Below are 13,140 nucleotides of genomic sequence, written 5' to 3'. Positions count from 1 at the left end.
TTCATATCAGTATAAATATCCAGCATGATTTTTTTCACACTGAGATCTGATGTGTTTTCAAAGTGTTCCTTTAATTTTTTTGAGTAGTTTATACAGATACACATGTACACTTGAAAGAAAACTTTAGGGCTTTTCATATGGTGATTCCACTTAGGGTCAAAGTTTGGTGCTGTCAATTAATAACTAATAACCTCCCTCTGAAGAACTGAAGAGTGACAGACGAATGTCTATGATGTTACTTTGGCCTTTTGACCTCCGGAATCTGCCTAATCCACCTGTCCAGCCTGATAACTAGCCCCACTGCCATCTTGCATCAACTAAGTGAAGACTCGCCTCTGAAAAAACATCTCGGCAGTTATTGGGTATTCGTCTCATTTCTACCTTTTGTCCAAATATATGGAGTTCACCTTTGGGTGCCCCAACCCTTCATGATCGCTCTGTATTTTGATTTACAGTATCACAGGAACTACACCAAAATGATGAAAGAAGTGATTCTAGTGGTAGTTTTAACTGCAGGTTCAAGTAGGAAATCAGCAAACAAAGTTCACTAAGGCAGATTCTTGCAATCAAGCCAGGGCCGTTTTTTGGGAAAAGCAAGCTTTTGGACTTATGCAACTTCGTGCTAAATATGATATTGAAATACTGTATATCTTCTATTTTTTGAGTATACAGCCACACAACATAACTGGGATTATGGTGATCGTTCACATATACTGGTGCCATTCCTGATGGGTGAGGCTCAACAGGCTTACTATGACCATGACAAGCAGGTCATGAGTGTTTTTGAGAAGCTCAAGGTTGAGATATTAGCCAGGTATGGAGTGACAGTAGAATAGCAGGCGAGGCAGTGTAGGGATTGGTATTTCTACCTATAGAGTGGCTGGACTACTTCCAGGCCTTCCAATTGTTGGGAAAGCTCAGGCAATGGCTCACACCCAGGACTAATACTGTTGTGAAGGTAGTGGAAATAGTTGTGTGTAACTACACAGTAAATGCCCTACCCAAGTCTTTTGACCAGCAGGTCCGTCAGCATACCTGCTTGAAACCTTGGAGCGACATAGGGAGGCTACGCAAACTGAATAGTCAGAACTGCTGGATGATTGCCCCAAACCTCAGATAGGATGTGCACAAAAAATCCAAACCCAGTTACCGCAAAGTGGAGTCTGCAGCATGACCAAAGGAAAAGTCCCCTCCTCCCCTTTTCTTTTTCAAGTACGGGGAGATGGGTCACATCATCTCAAAATGGCCTTGCCTTGACGAGCTAATGAGCTCACCCTGGCGACATTAGCAAATGTTGCTTACCAACTTCTAAATGCTAACTGTAGCGTTAGTTTTTTTTTAATCTAAGATATATGGACTGAACACAATTATTGGCTAAGCTACAAAGGCCTCCCTACATATGCCTCCAGCATAGTAACTAAGACACTGCACTTTAAAACCCAAAGCTGCTGGTTCACTAACTTCTTCTTTATCAATGTGTAACACTCAACAACCAATTTCACCTGCCTAATGCTCCAATAGTAAAAAAATACCTGTAAATGATTTTAGTGTATGACCTTGTATGATGTCTTGATTTAAGGTTTCTACCAGCTTCATAATAACAGTACCTCTGAGATTCTTCCAAAACTGGTAAGGGAGGTATGAAAAGGGAGGCAGCAGCCATATCACTGTGCTTCCTGGAGTTATGTGTTGACAGACTGCAGACACTTCCCATTAATAAAAGATAAAATATAAAGCAACCAGTTCCTTTTATTTATCATACACTCTAATGTAATAAACAATTATTTTCAAAACCAGAGTGCTTCTGCACTTTTGCATTCAGAATAAAGTACCTGGTATGAGACAGGATGGCTGGTATAAGAGCCACACCTGACACAACATCAGATCCTGAAAAATTCCCTACATCCTTTTGTGCTACCATAGAACAAATACATACAGAAATAAATACAAAATTTTATACACATCTCTTCAGAACAGAAACCTTGCTTAATTATTTTCTTTTCTTAGTTACTGCAGATGTTTCAGTGCAGCATCATTTGGTTTCCTATTTATAATGACGTTCTATACTGACTAAACAATTGAGTGGTTGTCATAGCATTTGGCTCTGGACAATTTTTGGCATCTGTTAATTTACAGATTAAATAATTTTTCAAACAACATTTGGCAAAGTGAACTTTTAGCAACTATTGTTTCTTTTATTGCGCCTGGTAGAAAGTGGTTCTGGATGGATGCTATTCAGATCCACATGTAAACAGGTACTGCCAAGTAACAATATTGAGCAGTGAATCAATATGGAATATGGCTATGAGTGTGCATCTATATGGCAAGGGTTATCTTCTTTCTAATTGAAGATTTTCTTTATCTTATATTAGTACAGATTGTCAATTTCAACAGGGGAAGACCATAGGCTAGGCTTCATTCCATTTTTTTACCTCTTGAGAAACTTTATTTGGTGACTGCTCCACTGCATGATTTGGGAAGTCTCCCAGGAAGCATATTTGGGACTTGGTACACAGTAGGCATGCAAAGTTGATTCCCAAAGTGGTCAATTAAGTTTGGTTTTTAGGACAAATTTAGCAAACTCCAAACACTGCTGCTAACAACATTAATTCAGCAACACTGTCAAGTATGATTGTATCACATTCTGGGGCTGCTTTCTGGTTGACAGATTTGTACAATTTTTTGTCCTAAAGGAACCTTCTCTGCCTGCTACTTTTCCAATTTTTCACCAGTTTCACTTACATTTATTAAATATCTGGCCTGTAAGATAAGGCCTACTTCCTACTTGTACTTGTGTACTAGACCTCATCCCCACCACACTTCTCAAATCCTGCCTTCATACTATAATTCTGACTATTATGACAAAAATAAATACTTTGTCACCGTCTCTGTGCTGTCTATTTTGAAAAAAGCTCCTGTAACCCCAGCATTAAAAAAGTCTGGTCTTGATACTGACAATTTCAATAATATTTGGCCCCTCTCACATACCTTTTCCATCTAAAATTCTGAAGTGTGCTGAGGCCAGCCAACTCATCAGTAACTTACCTTGTAATGGGTTCTCATCATCCCTTTCAGCCTGGTTTCAGATCACAGCATGGCTATGAAACTGCTCTGCTTCAAGTAGCTAATGATTTCCTATGGCCGCAGACTCTGTGCGAACCAGCATAGTAATTCTGTTAGACCTTAGTGTTGCATTTGGTACTGTCAAACATGATCATCTACTATCAAGAATGGAGAACTTTCTGGGTATCTCTGGCACTGCCCTTCAGTGCTTTAAGTCCTTTCTGACTGATAGGCAACAGTCTGTAAGTCTTTGCAACAGCAGGTCCCGCATAGCGCCAGTCACACAAGGAGTTCTGCAAGGTTTTGTCCTGGACCCTATGATCTTCTGTATGTACATGCTTCCTCTTGGCCATTTTATTCGTAGCATTGGACTTGGTTATCATTTATATGTGGTGGATACCAGGGCCGTCTCAACGCATGGACATGCTAGGCAGTTGCCCGGGGGCCCCACGAGCATAGGGGCCACATGCTAATCTATGTATGTTGTGACTTGCTGAATGGTTATGTAGATAGGGGCTCCAGTGCACTGCTTTGCCTGGGGTCTATAATGCTGTTAACTCAGCCCTGGTGGATACTCAGATCCATTTCAATGTTAAAAATGAATGTTCATCATAGATTTCTCAGCTCACAACTTGCCTCAGTTTAAATTAGAACCAGGACGGAATATAACTCTTTAATATTAAACTGTAACAAAACCGAAGTCATGCTAATTGGAACTAAAGCTCAGTGTTGAAATAAAACAAAAGCTGTTCCTCAATCATCCTTGGTGATGATGTCATCACCCCATGTTCTTCTGCTAGAGAATCTTGGTGTCATTTTTAATTCCTGCCTTTTCTATTTTATATAAATTCATCACATTAAGAAATTCTCTTACTTGCACTGCCACAATGTATACCATGTTCACTCGTTCCTTTCCTTTTCCAACGCCGAGAAAATTGTCTGTGTTTTTATCACATCAACTACTGTAAATCTCTACTGGCAGGTGCCCCTTCTAATCTGTTTTCACAGTTCAATCCAGTTGGTTTAGAACTCTACTGCAAGAGTCCTTACACTGACCCGGAACAGAGAGCACATAATACCCATCCTGCTCTGTCTTCACTGGGTCCTTGCGTCTTACAGGATAGAGTATAAAATTCTATTAATAACCTATAAAGCTTTGAATGGTCTTATACACCATATTACATCAGTAACCTCCTCCACAACTATGCTCCTGTCTGTCCAATAAGGTCCAATGAATTTGACAACTTACCCTGACCTACTGACCTTTCTTTCAGTTTACTGACCCTGTCTAGATGCCCTAGAAGATTTGTGTTTATACCACAAAATATGTTATTTGTTCAGGGTTTTCTTGTAGTGTTTGTATTTTATCTACTTTATTATCTCTTATTCTATTTCAGTGCTTTATATAACCTGTATTTTATCTTTATTTAGTGCTTCATGCAGATATTATTTGTATCTAATGTTGTATATGACCTGTTGTTCTTTCTGAATTCCTGTGAAGTGCTTTGAGAAATGTTCTATATAAATAAAACTAGGGGGCTTTACCCCCGGGCCTGCGCTACGGTTCTGCCGCTCGCGTATGGGGATGTGGATGTACAATTAAAACAGATTTTTAATTTCATGGGAATTGTTACATATGCATAATAGAACTACCTATTTTACATTACAGTGAGTAATTAATCATATTAAAAAATAGTAAAACACAATTTGAAAGTAAATTATGTTTCATGTTGCGTTAGAGTTATTCATTGAGTAATACGATTTCATTCTGTTTGGCTTTGAAATTAACACGCAAATACTTTTTAAACTTACAGTAAAACTTCAGTAAAAAATTTTTTTTGAATTACAGTTTTGTCAATATTGCATAAAATTTTGATTCCGTGTTTGGACTTCCATCTTGACAATGCAACGTATAACTGCCTGTGATTAAGTTTCGCTTCATTCTCTCTATTAAATAAAATGACTTTTTTGAATTTTTGGCTCTGAGAATTTGTTAATTGTCTTTGCAAAATCTATTATAAAGGGAAACTGTTAACGTTTTAATACGAATGGCATATCAAGATCTCCTTTGTTGTCTAATGTTTACCATGGAAGATTTACTACATTCCCTTTCTTGAATATATCCTTCATTCTACAGTAATTTGTGCGTTGGAAGACCAGACATTGTTAACGGTTGTAGATATTCTTCGGATATTGTAAGTTGATGTTTTCATGTTCCACACAATCACCACCAACTGTTTCAGCATAGTCTATTGATACGCATTTAACCAATTTGCTGTGTAACCGATCAACATTTTTGGTGTTAATTCATTTGACTTCATCGTTTCTCAGTGCTAGGATTGCCCATTTATTCATTTTTTCTGTTAATAACCCTTCGTGATGAAATTCTTCAATAAGATGTGGACATAATACGTCTTCTTTAATTGGAAACTTAAAGTAAGGAAAATGTTAAAATTTATAAGAGCTGAGAAAGCAGGAACTGTATCTGACAAAAACATTCACATGAATGAGAGGTGAGAGTACCGTGTGTGTGGTTGAATATGGTTGAGAGGAGGTCGTGACTTGAAAAAATTTCATGGCCAAAGTCTTGCGGGACTTGAAAAAAATCTCTTGAAAAAAGTCTAGACTCGTCGCAGGATTTTTTTTATACAATAGAGAGATGTATTATTATTATTTTTATTATTATTATTATTATTTTGGACTCTGGAGTCTTACCAAATGTCCCAGAAGGAAAATGTCATGCTATTTGTTTGTGAGTTTTAACTGGACCCAACATGGGTCCTCCAATATGACAATGATCCTAACATCAAATATATAAAAATCTACTTTTTTGATTTGGAATGGCTCAGACAAAGTTCAGATGTAAATGCAATAGAAATGTTGTTTCAGAACCTATACAGGCTGTTTATGCAAGACACCAGCAGAATTTGGAGTAGTTTAAAGTTTCGTAGGGAAGAATTTTGAAAGTATGTATAAGATGCTAAGTAGTAATAATAAAAAATCTTATTATTGTTATACTGTAGCTGCTAGACAAATTGTCATTGCTTACTGAATTAAAAATACATTGCTATCATTGAATTACTGTTAAATATGCACAACTTATTTAATTAATAAATAATAAACGTCTTACCTTTTTTGGCTAATTTCTTTAAATATTCATCACACTATATACATTCTCAACATTGCTAAAATCCAAAATCCAGGGTCCCTGGGGATACCATCCATTAAATACAAGGCAGCAACCAACAAAGAATGGAGCCCTAGTCCATGAAGAAGCTCACTCACATATACATCCATGCTTACACTTGCATACAGCAACTTCCAAATTGCCAGTTAAACTAATATGATCATTTTTGCATGGGTTCACCTCCAGGATAGTGCATCTATGAGGTAAACAGAATTAGTCCTAATCACCATGATTTTTTTTTTATTATTCAGTATTAAATCATACAACTTGTATTTTAGATGCTTTATCTAAAACATAAAAATGAAGACTTCACATTTTCAAAGCAGCAGTTTAAATGAGGTCCAAACAGCATATTTTACTCTTTCTTTTTCTGCTAGTGATTTGTGTGTGCGAACAATACTATAAGGTTTAAAGAGTACAATTTGGGATAGGCTATGCTATGGGATGCCTTTGTTTTCAAATATATTCATACCATTTACACGTGGGTTTAAATGTCAAATGGACCCCAGTCATTAACTGTAATAACTGCTTTAAGTGTCAATATGGTGCAGTAGTTGGGGATGTTTCTTTAAATCTCTTAAATCCTTATATGAAATCCAAGTAGGGGCACTATCTGTAAATTTCGTTCGTGCTCTCAAACCATATTAGTAAGATGGCATCTATAAACTGGCCCAATGTGGCATAGTAGGAGCTGAGATGTCTGGCAGCCCATCCAAGAATGATTGGTTCCTCGAACTGTCGAAATTCATCCCATGGCGACCATGAGGTTGGGTGCAAAGTGAGTTAAACACTATTCGCACAATCCGCACAGCTATTGTACTGTATAATCGTGAAACGCTATATATTAATAAAAGCTCCTTACAAACACAATACAAGCAGATGTTATGTACTGAAGTAGCCAATTAGATTTGAAAAACTACTTCGCAAGTGCTTTATAGTAAAAATGATGAGTCGAGGAGTATTTCGCAACCCACGCGTGACTCCTTATATTAGTTTGGTCGTGCTGAGTGAAACCCGACGCTTATTTATCAACTCAGTTTGACTTCATGATGTCATCACCAGACCTACAATTTCTCAATCCGACGATTGCTTACTCTCGGTGTACAGGGTGTACCGTTTTTCCCCTGAAGGAGAGCAACGCGTCTGAGATCTGCTGGATGGACAGTAGTTGAGCAGCAGCTCCTGTTTAGTCAGCGTCATCATCCAATCAGAAAAGTGCATACGGTTTCGGTGACGCAGATGCCACGCCCCTTACTAAAGAAGGAAACAAACAGACGTTGAATTAATATTATAGCAACCAGAGGCTGGGGAGAAGAAGTGTTGGGTACATTGAAGTGGAGCAGAGGAGGATACAAAAATAAAAAAGGAGACAATCATCCATTTTCAAACTCTCCAAGGAAATTAAATCTATCAGTTATTATTACACCATCGTTAATTTAACAGGTAAGATGAAGACGTAGCGGGAAAACGATTTTTGTTACCCTATTGTTTGATCGTGATTTATGAAAGCGTGGACTATAAACGAAAAGAAGAGAGGAACGTTCAAATCAGACTGTATAAAAAATGTTCTTCGTAACAAAAAGGGGGAAACGACGGATTATATCTTCCTGCTTTTTTTCAGAAGTAAAACTGACCATGGATTGCTGTATTTTTAAGAGGATTCAGTTCGGTTGTTTTGCAAACCACCAGAAAAATGGGGAAACAATCATAATCGATTCGATCTAATTGTTTTAAATGACCGCGCGGTGTTTCCAGGCTGATAGTTTTGTATTAAGGCGAATACTTGTTTTGAGAGTTATCAGTTGCTGGGATAGGAGAACTCATGGGAGAGATTTGTTGTTTGCTTATGTCTGTTTTAACAAAGAGTCACAGTTTTCCTTGCTGGCCGATCAGCCCATAAGCTATTACAAAATCAAAATTTGACAAGAGAATCCGTCGATTTCGGGCGACCTCGTTCCCGGCAGAAGGTCATGCCTCGTGTTAACGGTGGCTTTCTCGAATCGTTTTGCTGTGTCCTGTCAAAACAGGAAGAGGCGAAGAAACAAAGAACATACAGCTCAAGACAAAGCGACCAAGACCCCCGCCCGCCCCGTTTTCACCACCGTTTAGAAACGAACACCACAAATTCCGAGAAATAAATTAGGGGTGATGTACGTTGAAATTGAAGCTTTGAACGACACAAAAATACCTTATCCGCTTGATTTTATTCATATTTGACGTTTTAGTAGTACGAGCAGCGGAGTGTACAGCCGCCTGGATGCATGACTCAGTGATTTTGAAGGAGAGGCTTGACAAAATGCGGCCTCCCCTTATGTGAAGCTTATTCTAGCGAACTGGTTTGGTATCGTCACACTACGTCACTTTATTATTACTAGTATTATACGTTGTTACAACCTCATTTTATTATCTTTGATCTTACTGTTGCATCGTAATTATCTGATTATTATTGATAGACTAGCATAACCCACTGTAACGCAAAAGCTTTGCTTGTCGAATATAATTGTGTAGGCACACATTGGTTCGGTTTTTAATTTAGGTAGAGAAAAATAGAGACTTTTAAAATGGATGTTCAGCTCGCATAAGAGACTCACCCACTTTTATACACACACATTCCTCGGCCCAAACAGATCAAAACCTGTGCTGACTTCGTGCTGATTGCACTTAAGAAAACATAAAAAAATTAGGGAATCGTTTGACGCAAGTCGCTAGGATTTAGATATTGATGGGCCTCTATCCTTTCTTAGACCGGTTAATTTTTTTTACACTTTCAACTTTAACCACTGCCCCCTTCCATTTAACTCTGGCATCAATGTTCATCAATTATTTCAGAAGAGAAGTAACGCAGATTTCTAATTATTGTATTAGTTTCATCAGTGCTTTTAAAGAAAAGCGATCAGCTAAAATGAAACAATCCACATATACGTAACTGTTAAGCTTATATGCGCATTGAGGGAGTTCTTTAAGTCACCATTGCCAGAAAGCAATGATGTGTATATTTCTGTAGTTAGAAAGAACATTGGCATGCATAGATCATGCTGTGGGTGAGTCAGACGTAGGGGGCTGAAGTAAACTTGAGCGTTATAAGCCATCACCTCTAAGCCACATTGCCTGCACACTTCATCTCGTAGAAACACTATTAGAAAAAATACCTTTTTATACATAAAGGCTAATACAAACAAAAAAAGTTAAATTGTTTATCTTTGTTGTTGTGATGTTGATTAAGAAGTAAACAACACATTTGTATTTCCTCAGTCATTTCTAGAAAAAAATCGCATAACGATGCGATTCTTGGCCATTTATTAGTTTGGGACATTGGTTAAATGCTTTTTTTTCTCTTGCTCTAAAAGTGTTATCCTGTCTTTATAATTAACGCGTTAACTCCGGTCGAAATAGCTGGCATGTATACATAAACGAATGGACAAGGACAAACGGGTGACAATAATTTTCATGCATGTATAGATTCGTAACGTGTTAAGGGCCCTTCCAGGTAATGGCTCGTATATATGGTAGCAAGGCGAGATAAAAATAGTAAGTGATTTCAGAGCTCCTTTTTTGATGAGGTTTCACGCATCACATCCGAGACTCCGGATGAGAGCGTCAGTCGGTCACATTGCAGCCTTGTGACAGGCGGAGGACTTGCCCGAGCAGGCCACGTGACCGGCGAAGCTCCGCGGCCATGTGACGCAGTCCCCCAGCTGCTGAGTGAGCGGCAGAAGCAGCGGTGTCGCGGGCGGACACGAGGCTGTTATGCATTTAAAATGGTTTAGCTGAAGGAAATGTTTTTGTTAAACGTTAAGCACGCATTGTGATAATAAAACGAAATCCGCATGAAAACAAAGGGAATCCGGTATGTGCGAAAAATGAAAGACATTTGGTATGACGACGCAAAGTGGTTTCTCTTCTTAGAGAGCTGACCTCGTATAGTCAGATTATATGTGGGTGAAAAGTGAATTCAAGCAGTTTCTTTGGCATATTTGAACATAGATCTGTTATTCTGATTTTTCAGTGAAAGTAATTCAACATCTTTTTTAATCACTTAAGAAGATGGAACTTCACATTTTAAAGGGAGGCTTAGAGAAATGTGACTTGAATTGCATTCAAAGTAAATCTTTAAGTGCAGTTGATAAATTGTAATTTGCGCGTTGTGTTTTTTTCTAGAGATTATGAATACATTTAGCCACCGTGGTTAGATTATGAAAGATCAATTCATTAGAAATGTGAAAAAAGCCTATTTAGTGTCAGATCAGTGCATAACACAAAGTTGTTTTGTGGGTCATTGCTTTACAATTTCACCTTTGGTTGGCATCATGAATCCATTTTTTCTTTTAATCTTTCTTTCACAGAAATCAGGTAACCTTTTTGTGTACTAAGTACCTTTATATTTTGAATTGTTTTCTTGATTATGAGAGCAGAATTCAGAGGTTTATTGATTTACATGGTGGACTCAGTTTAACTATGCAATACTATAAACTTTTCTATATATTTTCTGGACCTGTTTAATCCAGCTCAGCATCACAGCAAGCCAGTATCTGTCTTAGCAGAGTTGAGTGTAAGGCAGGAACCAGTCCTAGAATTTTGGTGTATGTATATTACAGGGCAACACTCTTTCAAGTACCCACTCTTGCCTATACTGGGCAAGTTTAGTATAGTTCAGATGTGGGGATTTAAACCAAAAGACGAGAGAAAACCTACATTGTGAAATTCAGCTCCCAGCCACCTTGACCATAGAGGTCTTCAGTCTGTTTTTGTTAATGCAGCATTTAAAGTAACTGGCAAGTAAGTTTGCATACATTGCAATATTTAGTTTGTCTAGCAGACTGAGACAGCATTCTCTTAAAATAACAACAAAATGATTTGTGCTAAGGTGTAACATGTCTCTGTACAATACTTGCTTTGGCTAGTTTTGGTATTGAGTTCTTGCAGATAAACAGGTTTAAATTATCAAGTGTCTACACTGCTGTAGTCTTATCAGATTTCGACATTTTTAGGTGTTTTGGAGCTAATCGTGTTATGTTTCTTTATAATTTATACTGCCTTTTTTGTAGTTGCTTTTTTATATTTTTTTGCCTTGTAGATTTTTTTTTTGTTATTTTACAATTCATTATACATTACAAATGCATTGTTAGATGATAGGCTGTTATTAATTTGATTGCATTTGCATTCATTATGACTGTTAGCCTGGGATTTGTTCCTGCCTTGCGCCCTGTGTTGGCTGGGATTGGTTCCAGCAGACATCCGTGACCCTGTGTTAGGATATAGTGGGTTGAATAATGACTGATTGACTGTTAGTAAGTAAATTGCAGACTGCTTACTGTCTGTTTGATACAAATGTTCATTTTTGTAGTGCAGAACATTTTCACTACCAAAGTGTTTTTAAGATTTTACACCTTGATGAACAATTAGTGCTTAATTGAGGCCGAAATATTCTGCAAGTTTTTAAAGCTGTTCACTGGCAATAGATAGGATGTACTGAAAACATTGTCCAAACAGCGTAGACTAAAAGATTAATGAATTATCCCCCAAAACAAAGTGCAGAGATTTGAGCCTGATTTTAAGATTACCACATCTGGGTAACATTGGCTGCACTCAAATGTTAGTAAAATTGGATTATACATATGCATGTCTGGTTCTGTGGATGTTCATGAGTCTTGTAAGGAAATTTGCACCATCATTGTTTTCAAATCATTTTCTCCAATTTATGTTTTCTACCATTAACTCATTGATGTTTTCAGTGTCATTGGTAATTAATTGCAGATTGTGTGATAAACATTTGTTATTTCCACCCCGCCATATATTTTCTTAAGACACTAAGTCTAATATAGGCTTGTCAATAAGCCAGTACAAACTTACTAAGTAAATTTGTGTTTATTAGTAAATAAATTCATTCATATATATATATATATATATATATATATATATATATATATATATATATATATATATATATATATATATTTATGTATATATTAAACTCATCAGCTTTGAGCAAAATGAAGGATATCCTGTCATTTTAGCTTGTTTGTGATTTCAGATCCCTTCATTCAGAGTTGTCATTCAGTAAAATACAGTAAGGTTATAAAAACAAGTTACATGCAGGATGTGACAGGAGCGCACAGGACTCAAGGTCTGGCGCTTTAAAAGTGACTGCTTTTTTTAGTATTTCATATGCTAATGTAACGGCTGATTGCTTTTTTGAAAAATTTCATTTAAATTACGAATGCATAGATCAATGATGTCATAAACTCAGATCCTGCAGGGTTGCAGTTGCTACAGGTTTTAGTTCCATCCACTTTCCTAATTCATAATTTGTTACTGCTGCTCATGGATCGGGCTTCTTTTGTCTTAATTTTAATTGGCTAGCTTTTTAAGATTCATTACCCTCAGTTGTTTCTTTTGTCCTTAACCAGTATCCAAACGATAACTATTGAGTTACAAAGCAAGCCACAAAAGACCAATCCAATTGCAACTGTGTGTCCATTATACAGTATGTGTTTCAGTACAATATTTGAAAAGAAAATAGTGAAGATCTGAGAAATACTAACCTACTCTGGTTCACAAAACATTTTAATGGTGATCTAAGGAAAAGAAAATGAACAGATTTGGAAATGTCTGGTATGACAGAATGAAAACACTAACAAGCTGCAGAATTAAACATGGTGTTTCGTTAACAACATGGCTTGACGTTTAATTTGTTTAATTAAGAATTTGGTTGGTATGCAAGCAGTGACCCATCAGGAACTGTGTTTGAGACTCTCCACTTTCCATTTTGTTATTTGACAGATTGTTAAGGAACAAAAATAGTTAAGGGCTTTGAGTCTTAAAAATAGTGTCAGTTAAAATTAAGGGCAAAAGAAGTATGTTTTGTTAGCAGCAGTAATTGCTTACTAATG

At 37.1% G+C, this 13,140-nt stretch overlaps 1 protein-coding gene across 2 annotated transcripts in view; it reads left to right on the top strand.

Annotated features, from left to right (window-relative positions):
- The first annotated feature begins 7,530 nt into the window (after positions 1-7,530).
- Positions 7,531-13,140, top strand: part of zfand5a (zinc finger, AN1-type domain 5a) — a 58,595-nt gene continuing 52,985 nt past the window's right edge. Inside the window, exon 1 of one of the 2 annotated variants that reach the window (XM_028802348.2) lies at positions 7,531-7,693. The gene's annotated coding sequence lies outside the window, so the exon portion shown is untranslated. Of the gene's footprint in view, positions 7,707-13,140 lie in introns of both variants that reach the window. The other variant, XM_051928374.1, reaches the window with a different exon arrangement.

Source organism: Erpetoichthys calabaricus, chromosome 5 (assembly GCF_900747795.2).
Source record: "Erpetoichthys calabaricus chromosome 5, fErpCal1.3, whole genome shotgun sequence".
Lineage (NCBI taxonomy): Eukaryota > Metazoa > Chordata > Cladistia > Polypteriformes > Polypteridae > Erpetoichthys > Erpetoichthys calabaricus.
Note: the sequence above shows the minus strand (reverse complement) of the source record. Positions and strands in the feature narration are given on the sequence as shown.